Genomic DNA, 14241 nt, shown 5'->3' with positions numbered 1-14241 from the left:
GCCTAGAGGTGGCAGTAACTACCCCCTGTTACAGTCCCGGAGCCCAGCCCCATCCCTCACTGACTTTCCTAAACCCCAGCAGCACCTCTGTGAAGAGTCCCTGAATCACACTCTGCCATCACGCAGCTGAAGCATGCCTGTCTTTCCTGCTGGAACCCTGGTGCTCTAGGAGGTTAGTCTGATGACAAGAAAAGTCCGGTGGGAAAGCTGCTGCCTGCAGAGGAGGGCCAGGCCAGAAGGGGCTTACTGGATATGAGAAGCCAACCAAACCTAGGAGGCAAAGACAACTCCAAGACACGTAGCCTGAGGACACCAGATCTTGGTAAATGGGTCTAATTGTACTTTAGTTTCTGTGTGAGCGAGAAAGGAAAGAGGGGTGACAAGGTTAGCTCGGTTTCCATCAGGCTAAGAGTGGGGAGATACTGGCATAATAATAGGAAGTTGAATGGACTTTTCCTGTTGCCTGCAAACCATCCCTGGGGCTCAAAGTTGGAGACAAAGAGGCATTAAGTAAATCCATATTCTAAACAGAACATTTATCAATGGAGGGTCAGACTCTTCCTAGGGTCTATTAAGAGGCTGCCAAATTTCTGAACATTGCTAAACACTTATTATTTTTCCAGGAAAAAAAAAAGTAAATAAATGTTGTGGTGACCTTCAAACCAACCAATACCATGAAAATGAGTATTACAACATTGTGGGTTCAAGTTCAGGCTTCAGAGCCAGACTCCTGAGTGCAGACCTTGCTACTTCCACTTACTATCTGTGCACCCCTGGGCAAGTTAGTGTCTATGAGCCTCAGTGTCCTCACCTATGAAGGGGGATAATAATAGTACCCAGCTCACAAGGTTGTCGAGAGGATTCATGAATAAACACATGTAAAGCACTTTGCATGACATGCACCTGGTAAGAAGCCAACTAAGTGGGTGCTTTTGGTTACAGGCATTTCCTTCTATGACTGATTCTGTAACCAGGAAGTGCCAACTCAAATCTGATGCCAGAGGAGCTGAACAGCACCTGGCCTATTCTGTTGGGAAAGAGTTGAAGAGAGAAAACAACAGAAGCAATTTTCCCTTTTGCAAGTTGTTGAACAGCTAGAGGCCTTTGGGAAGGGGTTAGGTCACCCTCCTTACCCTGCTCACCCTGAGCTCTGTGATGAGGGCTGCTAAACCCACTCCGGTCCCCACTCAGGTGTGGAACCAGGACCAAGGACAAAGAGCCTCTGGAAGGACTGGCTTTAGGAAGCAAATGGGGAAGACGTCCTCCTGAGGCAGATGGGCTCTGCCAAACAAACTCTAAGAAAAATGTAAAAATGCATGGGCTGGGAGTCTGGGAGGGTCTGGGAAATTCTCCCCTGGAAAAGGAGGGTGCAAGACAGAATGGGAGCAGATGTACACAGTGGATTAGGAAAACAAATACATGTTAGTATTCAGAGACCAGTGATGAAAAATACCCCAGCCGAAGTTATAATAAAGGCCATTTGATCCATTTTGCAAAACATAGTTGTGACAGACGGGTCACCTACCTCATGGTGGGAGAGCCAACTAGAAAACAGTCCAGCCACAGCCCAAGCTGGTGGTGAGATGGGGTGTCCTGCTCAGCCCTGCCGTCTGCTCCTTCAGGTCCACCTCCACCCTTTTTTACCTACAAGCATGAAGAATAAACAGACTTTCCTGAGAAAAAGGAAAACAAAACCCAGCAGATGGGCTGATGGGGGAGGAGGAAGAAGGTAACCAAAGGTGAGGGGACAGCTTTCCTCTCAGAGGATTGTCAGTGAGAGTCCAGGACTTCGTCAAGTATCCCAGTCCATTTGAGGGGAGTCCTACCTTTATGAAACATCTGGGCTCAGAAAAAACAATATAGGCCGTTTCTTACTGAACACCAAATATTAGTTCTCATTTCACAATGGCAGCCGGTCGTTGGTATTGACTTCTGGACGGCTTACCCTGGGCCGGGCATTGTATCAGATGTTCGCTTTCAGTCCACATGACAATCCTGTGGGATATGGAATATTATTATTTCCATTATCTCCAAATCTCAGCCCAGGAAGCTCAAGTAAGTTCCCCAAGTCCACAAGACCTTACAGAGCCCAGCTCGCACCAGGCACCTGCGCTTTGGAGGGCTGGTTCCCTGCACAAATGACTGGTTAGAGTTAGGGAGCATCCCAGCTAGTGGTACCGAGACATTCAGCAGAGTTCTGTCCTTAGATTTCTTATATTTTTTGTGCGTGCTGGTTTTATTTATTTATTTATTATTTTTACACAATTTTTAAAGGTTACACTCCGTTTACAGTTGTTACAAAATATTAGTTATACTCCCCACATTGTACAATACATCCCTGTAGTCTTACACCCAATAGTTTGTACCTCCCACTCCCCTACTCCTATATTGTCCCTCCCCCTTCCCTCTCCCCACTGGTAACCACGAGTTTGTTCCCTATATCTGTGAGTCTGCTTCTTTTTTGTTATATTCACTGGCTTGTTGTGTTTTTAAGATTCTTTTATTGCTCTATTGACACATCGTGACCATGAGCCCAGGAAGACCTGAGACTGGAAGTCTAGACTCTGTTAGGAATCAAACTTAAACTCCCCAGAAGCCTCCCAATATTGGCAACACTGAGCAAAGGAACCAGAAAGGCTCAGCGCTTACCAGAGGCACAAGAGGTGGGTGAGTGTGTGTGTGCGCACGCACTGCTCTGTCTCCCTGCCCATCCCAGCATCTGATGGAGCTGAGGCTGCCGTATTCCTTTCCTTTCCTTTCATCCACCTCATTCTTCTTCTTGGAGGTCCTTCCCCACTTGTTCTACCCTCAGACCCCACCACCACTTCCTTTCTTACTCATACGTCAGCCACCCACTTCACTTACCCTTTCTCTCTGCTTCTGCATTTTGGTCTTTGTATTAGTCAGCTATTGCCACAATAATGTTCTGTAACAAACTTCCCACCAACTCAGTGGCCTACAAAAAGCATATATTCTTAGCACTCGTGCGTCTGGAGGTCAGCTAACATCAGTCTACTCCAGGCTGCAGATCAGTCTGGCTCCAGAGTGGCCCTTAGATTCAGTTTTGCTCTCTGGAATTTGTCTCATTCCCCGAGGATCAGCAGCTCCCCCATGGCATGTTCTTCTCATGTCAAATGGCATAAGCATGATAAGGGTGAGTGAATTGGCACAGTGTTATTTCCACTGATGTTCTGTTGGCCAAACCAAATTATATGGGAAAACCCCAAATCACTGAAGTGAGATCGGAGTACAACTCCATCCACACGAGTGGGGCATAATACAAAGCCACGTGGTACAGGGCGTGGATGTACAGTCCAAGTACAGGGAGGGTGTGATGAGTTGAGAACCATCATTTAATCCAGTGAATGTCATGTCCATCCTAAACAGTTCCTCCAAAACAGCCATGGGGTTAGGAGGCTGTTGGTCCTTGCTACTGTAGAAGAGGAGGGAAAAGCATCTTCCTCTTCAGGCACCTCTAACCCCAATAACAAACATGATCCACTATCCTGACGCCTGTACTGCTCACTGGTTCACTCTGTGGGGCTTTGGAGAGTAAGGCCTCCGCTGCAGGACTGCCCGCCTCCTCCAAGCCAAACGTCCTTGTGATTCTCAAGGTCTGGCGTAAGGCATGAACGTTCAATCTTTTCAAATTCCTATTCTGCTTTTTCATTTTCCAGAAACATTCAAAGCCAGACGTGCCCTTCTCGTGGATGAAACAGGCCTTTAGAAGTTCCAGATGTTCCTCCCTCGGCTAAACAGGATTCAGATGTAGGGACGGGGTCAGGGCAGGAAGGAGGCAGAACTGCAAACTTAACACATTTTTCTTTTAAACAGACAATCTTGGATATAAAACCTTCATATTCAGGAAGCAAGACTTTCAGAGCAGAGGAAGAAACCTTCAGAAATCATCATTATCACAGGCAGCATCCTTCAAACGTGTCTTAGATTTATTCTGGAAGATGGCGTTCATATCACTGCTGAGCACTTAATCGAATTCACTTAAAGGGGAAGGAATCCACTTATTATTGTGACAGGCAAAGGAAGTTAACCGTGAGGTTGGCAGCTCCTATTACTCACACTGGAGGCCGTGGTCTGACACTGAGACATTAGCTACATAGCAGTTCTCACGGTGATAACAGAAAATAAGAGAAAAATCCATGAGAACAGTCTTCAAGGCACCATTGCTGACTGGGGACTGTCATCACACAGCTGGACATTAATAAACTTAGACCAAATAAAAAGAAATGGGGGGCACATGGTATCTGGTCTCAGGACCACAGCCAGTCCACTTCATATCAAAAGTCCACGGCCATATAGGAGGTCCCCGGAGTGGTCAAATGCATGGAGACAGAAAGTAGAATGGTGGTTACCAGGGGCTGGGAGGTGGGGGGTGGGGAGCTGTGCTTTAACGGGTACAGAGTTTCAGTCTGGGGTGATGCCAAAGTTCTGGAGATGGATGGTGGTGACGGTGGCACAACAATGTAACTGTACTTAATGCCACTAAATAGTGTACTTTGTTAAAATGGTGAATATTATGTAATGGATATTTTACAATAATAAAAATAAATATTTTTTTAAAGTCCATGATCACTGGAAAATCCATCTAGCAGTTCACCTAATGGCACCTTTCTGCACCCATGTTACACTTCAATGACTCTTTAAATTTTTTTTGTTTCTACAATTTTTAAATGTACTCTCCATTGACAGTTATTACAAAATATTGGCTCAATTCTCCATGTTGTACAGTACATCCTTGAGCCTATCTTATACCCAGTAGTTTGGGTGTAAACTACCTCCACTCTTGTGTTCACTAGTTTGTTCTCTATACCTTCAATGGCTTTTTTAAACGGCTGAGAAATAAATATGAAAATGAGAGATAGAAATATGTGCTGTGAAGACAATGAAATCAGGTAAAACAACAGAGAATGAAGGAGGGAGGGGCGGACACAGGGCTTCCTAGGCCACGGATTCTGTTCTCTCTCGTAAGAACATCAGGAAGCAATTTTATACTTTTTTTTTTTTTTTTTTTGCTGGGAGAGATTAGATTAAAATTCAAGTACTTAGTACAGCATGCCAGTTACTGCTCAATATATTTATTACATCAAAGAGGACAGTGTTAACTCATCCAGGGTGAATCGAAGCCTTCTCATTTATAATTAAAATTCCATTTCAGCAAAATTTAAGGGCTTTTCATTTTGGTATTTTATTTATTCCATTAAAAAAAATCTGGTCATAAAGTTTTGCGTGAAAAACAAATGTGATCAATAGTTGTTAAAAGTCAAATAAGAATACTGATATGTATATGTGTGTTTATACATGTGTATGTGTGTGCTCGTGTGTGTGTGAAAGAAAACAGTTTTCCTTAAAGTAAAGTTATAGGCAATTTTTTTTTAAGCTTATGAGCATAAACTGCTGGATTTTGGCTTTGACTTAGGGTTTAGCTAAAAATCAGACCCAGGGCTCAACTTTGGGGAATGGAGAGTTAAGCAAAAATTTGGGGTGAGGCCCTGAGGAAGGCAGCCTCAAACCACAATTCTGAGAAAGACAGTTCTCGTGACCACCCCATTCTAGGTTTTCTTGCTTCTCCTCTGTGTTCTGCAAATCATGCCTCTACCCCAACTACCATAATCTGAACTCTTTTACTGAGTTAATACCATCTGGGGAAAAGAAAACGTCAAGTGTCTTTCGGCAATCAACATTTCTGCAAGACTGCTCTGAAGTCATTAATTACTGACTTTCTCAGCCTACCAAGTGCCATCTAATACCTTCGATTTATCATCCCTATAGTCCCCCCTCCGGTTAACATCATCATCTGTGGAACTGACAGCCAGACATACGTAATTGGCCCATCACTGACAAGAGTGAGAGTCAGCCGACCGTGCTTCCGTGGGCACTGTTTTAACCACTCAGGTTCCTGGCTGCTCCTTGCCCTTTTACCACTACTTAAAGGTGAAAGAAAAGACTCTTTAGCTAAAGACCCTTCTGATTCCTGGATGGTACATCCTAGGGAGTAACCCACATCTCAAGAGGCACCATGGCCATCCTAAAGTTTGTTGGAATCTATCCCATGGACGGAAGGAGCTTGGAACAAGAAGGAAAGAAGAAAGGGGGAAACTCAAGGTGTCAGTTTCATGGGTCACATTTCTCAAGGCAGAGAACCCTCTGAACGGGCTTTTCAGCCCCAGCTTCCATAAAACACAGGTGCTTGTCTCTTTAAGGAAAACTTAACCCTGCCAAGAGCTGGGACAGTGGCCAGCAAAGCTTCTGGTTGTTACTCCAAAGAGCCTTCCCTGAGGCCCCAGGTGGGAGCTGGGTATGTGCCTACCAGCATTGATCACTTTTTATATCCATGTGCTCATCTGTCTGTTCCCACATCCCTCAAAACCCCAACTCCAACTGTCAGCTCCCTGAGGACAAGGACTCTATCAGCCTTGCCTGGCACACAGTAGCCATTCCATAAATATCTGTGGAGCTGAACTGAATTTACATTCTCTCCTCATTATACCAAGTACAGTATGCTCTTTTTCCTGCCAGCATTTCGAAAGTTTCTGGAGATGTTTCCAAATAATTAAAGTTGCTCCCACTTGGCCTCATAACTTGCTACTGAACTCTTTTTAAAATGCTTTGAAATTTCCTCAATTTGTTAACAACATAGAGCAAACATAATGTAACCTTTCCCTGATGTGTTCATCGGCTTGTGAGAGAGATTTTAAATGGCTTCAACAAGACAGCTGCTTTCTCTCGCAGGTAACCAATGCAGGAATGAACAGTCCAGGGCGCCTGTGGTGACTCGCAGGGTCAGGGACCCAAGCCCTTTTCATCCTTCGCTGTAATTCCTGGGTGCTTCCCTTCTCCCTACCCTGACCCCTGAGACCGCATCCCAGCCTGTGGAAGGAAAGGCAGAAGGTCAGAGCTTGTGTGACTTGGCACATCTCACTTCTGCTCCTAGTCCAAGGACTACAAGTGAGAGACGTAGCAGCGTGGTCCATGGAAAAGTTGGGGGTTCTCTTACTAAGAGAGAAGGGGACATTGAACATTAGGGACAGCTTATAGTGTTTGCCACAGCTATCTTTTTGTTATTGAAGTAGTTAGTTTACAATGTTGCATCAATTTGTGGTGTACAGCATAATGTTTCAGTCATACATATACATACATATATTCCTTTTCATTTTCTTTTTCATTGTCAGTTGCTACAAGATACTGAATATAATGCCTTGTGCTATACAGTATAAACTTGTTGTTTATCTATTTTATATATGATAGTATCTACATATCTCGAACTCCCAGTTTATCCCTACCCACCCCTTTTACTCCCTGGTAGCCGTAAGTTTGTTTTCTATGTCTGTGAGTCTGTTTCTGTTCTGTAAATAAGTTCATTTGTGTCTTTTTTTTAGATTCTACCTGTAAGTGACACCATACGGTATTTTTCTTTCTCTTTCTGGCTTACTTCACTTAGAATGATGATCTCCAGGTCCATCCATGTTGCTGCAAATGGCATTATTTTATTATGTTTTATGGCTGAGTAGTGTTCCATTGTACCACAACTTCTTTATCCAGTCATCTGTCAATGGACATTTAGGTTGTTTCCATGACTTGGTTATTGTAAATAGTGCTGCTATGAACATTGGGGTGCATGTATCTTTTTGAATTAGAGTTCCCTCCAGATATATGCCCAGGAGTGGGATTGCTGGATCATATGGTAAGTCTGTTTTTAGTTTAAGGACTCTCCATACTGTTTTCCATAATGACTATACCAAACTACATTCCAACCAACAGTGTAGGAGGGTTCCCTTTTCTCCACACCCTCTCCAGCATTTATCATTCATGGGCTTTTTAATGATGACCATTCTGACTGGTGTGATTTGATACCTTCCTATAGTTTTGATTTGCATTTCTCTGATAATCAGCAATACCGAGCATTTTTTCATGTGCTTATTGACAATTTGCACGTTTTCATTAGAGAACTGCTTGTTTAGGTCTTCTGCCCGCTTTTGGATTGGGTTGCTTGTTTTTTTAAGTTGTATGAGCTGTTTGTATGTTATACATTTTAATCTTGCTGCCCTACTGTGTTTAGTGGTTCCTGCAAGGACAGCTGAAATGTGCAGACGGACTCATTGCAAGAACCAGACTGCTTGAGGTTACCAGCTCTCTGTTCCTCAGTCACCCCCGGGCCACCAGTCTGTCTCCTGATGTTATTATACATATACTTGCTCCCAGTGGCTCCATTTCTAATCTGCCGAGAGTGGGAAAACCAAATATTGGGGATTTTTAGAATTATATGTACTAAACACACACACACAGAGTCAGATGGGAGGTAAGTAGAGGTAGTTAATAAGACAGGCCCTGGAGCCAGGTTGTGTGGGTTCAAATTTCTACTCTACTACCCACAGTCTGTATGAGCTTAAGCAAGTCACTTAACCTCTCTTGGTTTCTTCATCTGTAAAATGGGAATAATAATAGTAACTTCACTGGGTTATTATGAGGATTAAATAAGTTATTACATATAAAGCATTTTACCTAGCATACAGTAAGTGCCCAATGAGGGAGCACTATCATTATTAACATAAAATAAGTTACTGGAAAAAAAAAGAGGGGGATAGCTCTGTAATAGAGCACATGCTTGGCATGCACAAGGTTGGGTTCAATCCCCAGTACCGCCATAAGAAAGAAAGAGAGAAAGAAAGAGAGAGAGAAAGAGAGAGAGAGAGAGAGAGAGAGAGAGAGAGAGAGAGAGAGAGAAAGAAAGAAAGAAAGAAAGAAAGAAAGAAAGAAAGAAAGAAAGAAAGAAAGAAAGAGAAAGAGAGAGAGAAAGAGAGAAAGAAAGAAAGAAAAAGAAAGAAAGAAAGAAAGAAAGAAAGAAAGAAAGAAAGAAAGAAAGAAAGAAAGAAAGAAAGAAAAAGAAAGAAAGAAAGAAAGGAAAAGAAGGAAAGTTAGTTATTGATTCCATGGGCCAAGTGAGTGTGGCAAAGACCCTCCCCTGAAATGAGCCTTCTGAGCTTTACTGGCAGCCCTTTCTCCTGCTCAGAGGCCCTCATCCCTCACTCCCAGGCTCTGGGCTGTGGCCCAGATGGCTGAAGCTGCTTGAAGCCAGAGGCCAGAGAAATGGAGGGTTGATGTGAATTAGAATCCACTTGAATTTTGATATGTTTTATCTCCCCCACATCCTGCATGCATTTTTAATGGCATCTCAAAGACAATGGTAGTAAGCTGATAGCAAATGCAAATTGCATTAATGCTAGGATTCCTAATTCTGTGTTTACTTTTCCACTCTCCAGACATCCTAACAGACAGATAGTGGCCCCATTTCAGGAAGGGATAATGGAAATCTGTGTTCTAATTTATTAAATACTTATGGCAGAAAGGCCTTCTCATCATATTCTCTAAACCAAAGCCAGAGTGACTGTCTCCATTCCTAAAAGCTCAGAGGACAAGAAAGAAGGAAGCTGCAGGGCATTCAGATACTCTGGCGAGTGAGCTGATTGGATTCCCGGGAGCCACAGCCATCACAGGATGCCTGGCTTTGTGGCATGTGTTCTAGAAGAGGCAAAATTTACATCACATAAAATTAACTGTTTTAAACTGTTCAATTTGGTGGCATTTAGTACAATCACAGGGTTGTGCAACTACCACCTCTATCTAGTTCTAAAACATTTCCATCCTCCCAAAATAAAACTCCATACCTGTTAAGCAGTCAGTACCTATTCTCCCCTTCCTCAATGCCTGGCAACCACTAATCTGCACTGTCTCTATGGATTTACCTATTTGGACATTGCCTATAAATGGAATCATACAAAGGGTAGCCATTTGTGTTTAGCTTCTTTCAATTAGCATAATGTTTTTGAGGTTCATCCTCGAAACATCCTCATACATTGTAGCATGTATCAATACTCATTCCTTTTCTAAGGCTGAGTAATATTCCATTGTATGTGCATATCACATTTGTTTATACATTCCTCCATGGATGGACATTCAGGTTGTTTCACATTTCAGCTATTGTGAATAGTGCTGTTCATTGCATTATTTTTGAGTGTTTGCTCTACAGCAGCTTTTTTTAAGTGTTTAGGTTTCAGGACCCCTTTATACTCCTAAAAAGCATTGAAGACTCCCAAAGAGCTTTTATGTGGGAGTGATAGATAGATAAAATTAAAATTTTTCAGTATTTATTTTTAGTTAAAATAAATACAAAATCCAGCTTTTATGAAAAATAGTATGGGGATTCCTCAAAAAACTAAAAATAGACTTACCATATGATCCAGCAATCCCACTCCTGGCCATATATCCAGAGGGAACCTTAATTCAAAAAGATACCCCCAATGTTCATAGCAGCACTATTTACAATAGCCAAGACATGGAAACAACCTAAATGTCCATCAACAGATGACTGGATAAAGAAGCTGTGGTATATTTATACAATGGAATACTACTCAGCCATAAAAAATAATAAAATAATGCCATTTGCAGCAACATGGATGGACCTGAAGAATGCCATTCTAACTGAAGTAAGCCAGTAAAAGAAAGAAAAATACCATATGATATCACTTATATGTGGAATCTAAAAAAAAAGACAAACAAACTTATTTACAAAACAGAAACAGACTCACAGAAACAAACCTATGGTTACGGGGAGGGGGAAGAGGGTAGGAAGGGATAAATTGGGAGTTCTAGATTTGTAGATACTAACTAATATACATAAAATAGATAAACAACAAGTTTATACTGTATAGCACAGGGAAATATATTCAATATCTTGTAGTAACTTATTGTGAAAAAGAATATGTACTGTGAAATATGAATATGTAAATGAATATATTCATTTATACCAGAAATTGATATAACACTGTAAACTGACTATACTTCAATAAAAATATATTATAAACAAATAAATACAAAATCCATTACATGTTAGCATAAACAACATATTTTTATGAAAAATATATTCTCAAAAAAGAGTGAGAAGAGAGGCACTGTTTTACATTGTTGCTACTCTCTTTAATATCTGGCTTAATAAAAGACAGATTGGTTCCCAATTCTACTTCTGCATTCAATCTGATCTGATACGTTGTTTGTGTTGGCATATATGAAGAAAACGCAGCCTGACAAACATAGTTGGAAAAGGGAGGACCTCACAGACCACCTAAATGCATTTTGGGGACCCCCAAAGTCTTTGTACCACACCGAAGAACCACTGCTCTAGGCATTACAACATATATTCTTAACTTCTCAGAGTCTGCCCAGAGTAAATATGACACTACCTTATGTAAAATGTAAGAATTTTGCAACTGTATAGCTCTTAGTCATATATATTGTGCAACATAAAGGACAGGAACATTAAATAGAACTATACAATTGCAAAATTCTTTTGCTTTAAACATTTAAATGTGTTTTAAATAAATTGAGGAGAAAAGATGGCCTTTTATACTTATCCACAATCACCATTCTTAGTGTTCTTCATTTACCTACTGACTCCACTTTCTGTCTGGTAGTATTTCCCTGTGGCCTGAAGAATCTCCTTGTGTTGCAGTCAGCTGACAATAAACTCTTTGTTTTTATCTGAAAATTTTATTTTTTGTCTTCATTCTTAGAAGATGTTTATGCCGGATATGGAATTCTGTGTTGACAGGTTTTTTTTTTTTCTTTCAGCACTTTAAAGATGCCTTTCCACTCTCTTCTGGTCTGATGAAAAGTCAGCTTAACGACAAATTTTTCCATTGCTAAAATAGCGACTATCTCTTTAATGTATTAAAATGTTAGAGGCTAACAGTCTCTTGTCTCCTTCTCCATATTAAAAAAACAAATCTTCCAAAGGAGAGAGGGAGGAGCCACACATATATACATATCATTATGCTTCTGCTTAAGGCTTGTGTTTTAAGATCTGAAAGATGATACTACCTAAGGCTATTAGATGAGATGAAGGCCTGTGTTGATAGTGTTTAGAACTCAAATACTGGCCAAGGTTCAGGACTTCAACCACCTCCCTGCAAACGTGCTCACGCCTGCCCCTCCCTCCATCACACTGGGCTGGCAGAACCCCAGCTCTAATTACATCCAAATATCCGCCTGCTCTGTGCTTGCACCTGAGCAGCTGAGCATGGATGGCGAAAAGCCCACAGTGCTGATCAGCCTCAGTTTTAATCGAAGACCTCAGATCTTAAATGAGCAGCCAAAGCTGTCAGCTAATTCAGCTTTCCTAGTAAATCTTCTTTCAAGATAGCAATTTCACCTCTTCACCTTACTGCATATTCATTAGGGAAATAGACGCATGCACATGAGTCCTCCCTTGTTTCCGAGCTCCAGATCCAGTAACCTAGTGCATCTGTATCCAGATCTCCCCTTCTTCCTGTAATGGAAGGAGTGTCCTTGCTCATGACTGTGGCCTATCCCTTCACTTGGTATTGAATTTTTCAGTCTCCTCAAGTACTTAAAAACTTTGCTACTGCAATGACACTCCCCTTCTCCTGCTTTGTCAATTTACTCTCTGTACTCAGTCACACCCATCTCCATACAAACAAGCCTTAATATTGCTGTCCTTAAAAATAAATATGCTCCCTAGAGCCCATAGCCCCTTCCAGACTCTTTTTTTTTTCTCCTTCTCTTTTCCTGCAAAATCCCTCCCAAGTTGCCTATATTTCCTGTCTCCACCTTCTCACTCACTCCAATTGGGATTTCCTTCCCACTATCCCACTGAAATTTCTCCCATCTTGCCCAGTCCATTGATAGGTCTCTGCTCTCATCTTGCTCAGCCCTCAGGAGCACTTGATACAACTGGCCGCTCCATCCTCCTGAATGTCATCGCCTTTTCTCGAGGCTTTGGTGTGACCTCACTCTTACCAGTTTTCCTCCCGACCCCAGCCACTTTTTCAGTCTTCCCTGCAGGGGTCTGCTCTTCCAGCTCCCCAGAATACAGCGCAGGACATGACCCTCCTGCCTTCCCCTCCATCCGGCTCTTCCATTAGGTGATCTTACCTCATCCAGGACCACCAATGTACTAGTGACTCCCAAGTCTATAGCTGCAGCCCTGATCTTGTCTCAGTACTCCAGAATTTTATATCCAACACTGAATGACATCTCCACTTGGATGTCTAAATCCTGATTTCCCTCCACAGACTTGCTCCTTCTCAAGGCTTTCCCATGTGAGTGAATGGTACAACTACCTACATAATTTCAGTACTTAGAAATCAGTCCTTTCCCTCTTTCCCTGCATCCCAGTGTGTGTGTGTATATATATATACATATACACATAGCTCCACAGTGTGTGTCTATGTATGTGTGTGTGTGTGTATATATAATATACATATATACATACATATATATATATATATATAGCTGTCTCTCCACATATAGCCTGAATCCAACCACTTCTTGTCTCCACTGCTGCAGTCCTGTCCATTACTTCTTTCCTGGACAACAACATCCTAATATGCATTCCTGCTTCCCCACTTGCCCCCGTAGTCCATTCTCTCCTACTGTTATAATAGTTCAAAAGTATAAATCACATCATGTTGCTCCCCTGCTTAAAACCCTCTAATGAAATATTTTATCTATAAATATATATTCTCCCTATCTCTGTCCTCTGTAAACACCTAGAAACAGTAACCAATCCCGTAGCAATCAGCATCCCCAGCACCCAGTTTGTAGTTTTGAACTCTCATTTCCCCGTAAAAGTAACTAGAACTTTTGGAAATGGCTGATTCCAAGACTAGGGTGAGGAATGCACAAAAAATGAGCCAGAAATATTTTGTCATCACAGAAACCAAGAAAACTATCAATGACTACCAGGGTCATGTCAAAAAGACTCGGAAGCCAAATCAAAGAGGTTCCCACTGACCAAAAGTGGGACAATTTGAGTTTTAACAGAGAGAACAATTACAATGGATTAAAACCACCAAATATGCTGCAATCCATGAATTCATAATGATGTTTAAAAATATAATAACAGGATAATAGGTCACCTTTGAAAGGTGATAGGAAAGAAATTCATTATCTTAAACACTGATAACTAAAGGGGGAAAATTAAGCATTTAGCCCGCCTTTTCTCCATGAACGATACCACTGGCGAACAAATAATAAATTAAAGGAAGCATCTCTTTAGAGAAAGATTCCAACTAATAATGAAAAAGAGATGACAGAATTAGAGTATCACCATGTTGCATCTCCTGTGAATTAACAGGTATAGACTTTATGTATACAAGTGGCTGCTAAGGTCACAGAAAGACAACCAGACCTCAACACGCCCTCTGGTGA

Source organism: Camelus bactrianus, chromosome 20 (genome assembly GCF_048773025.1).
Source record: "Camelus bactrianus isolate YW-2024 breed Bactrian camel chromosome 20, ASM4877302v1, whole genome shotgun sequence".
NCBI lineage: Eukaryota > Metazoa > Chordata > Mammalia > Artiodactyla > Camelidae > Camelus > Camelus bactrianus.
This window is presented reverse-complemented; position numbering follows the sequence as displayed.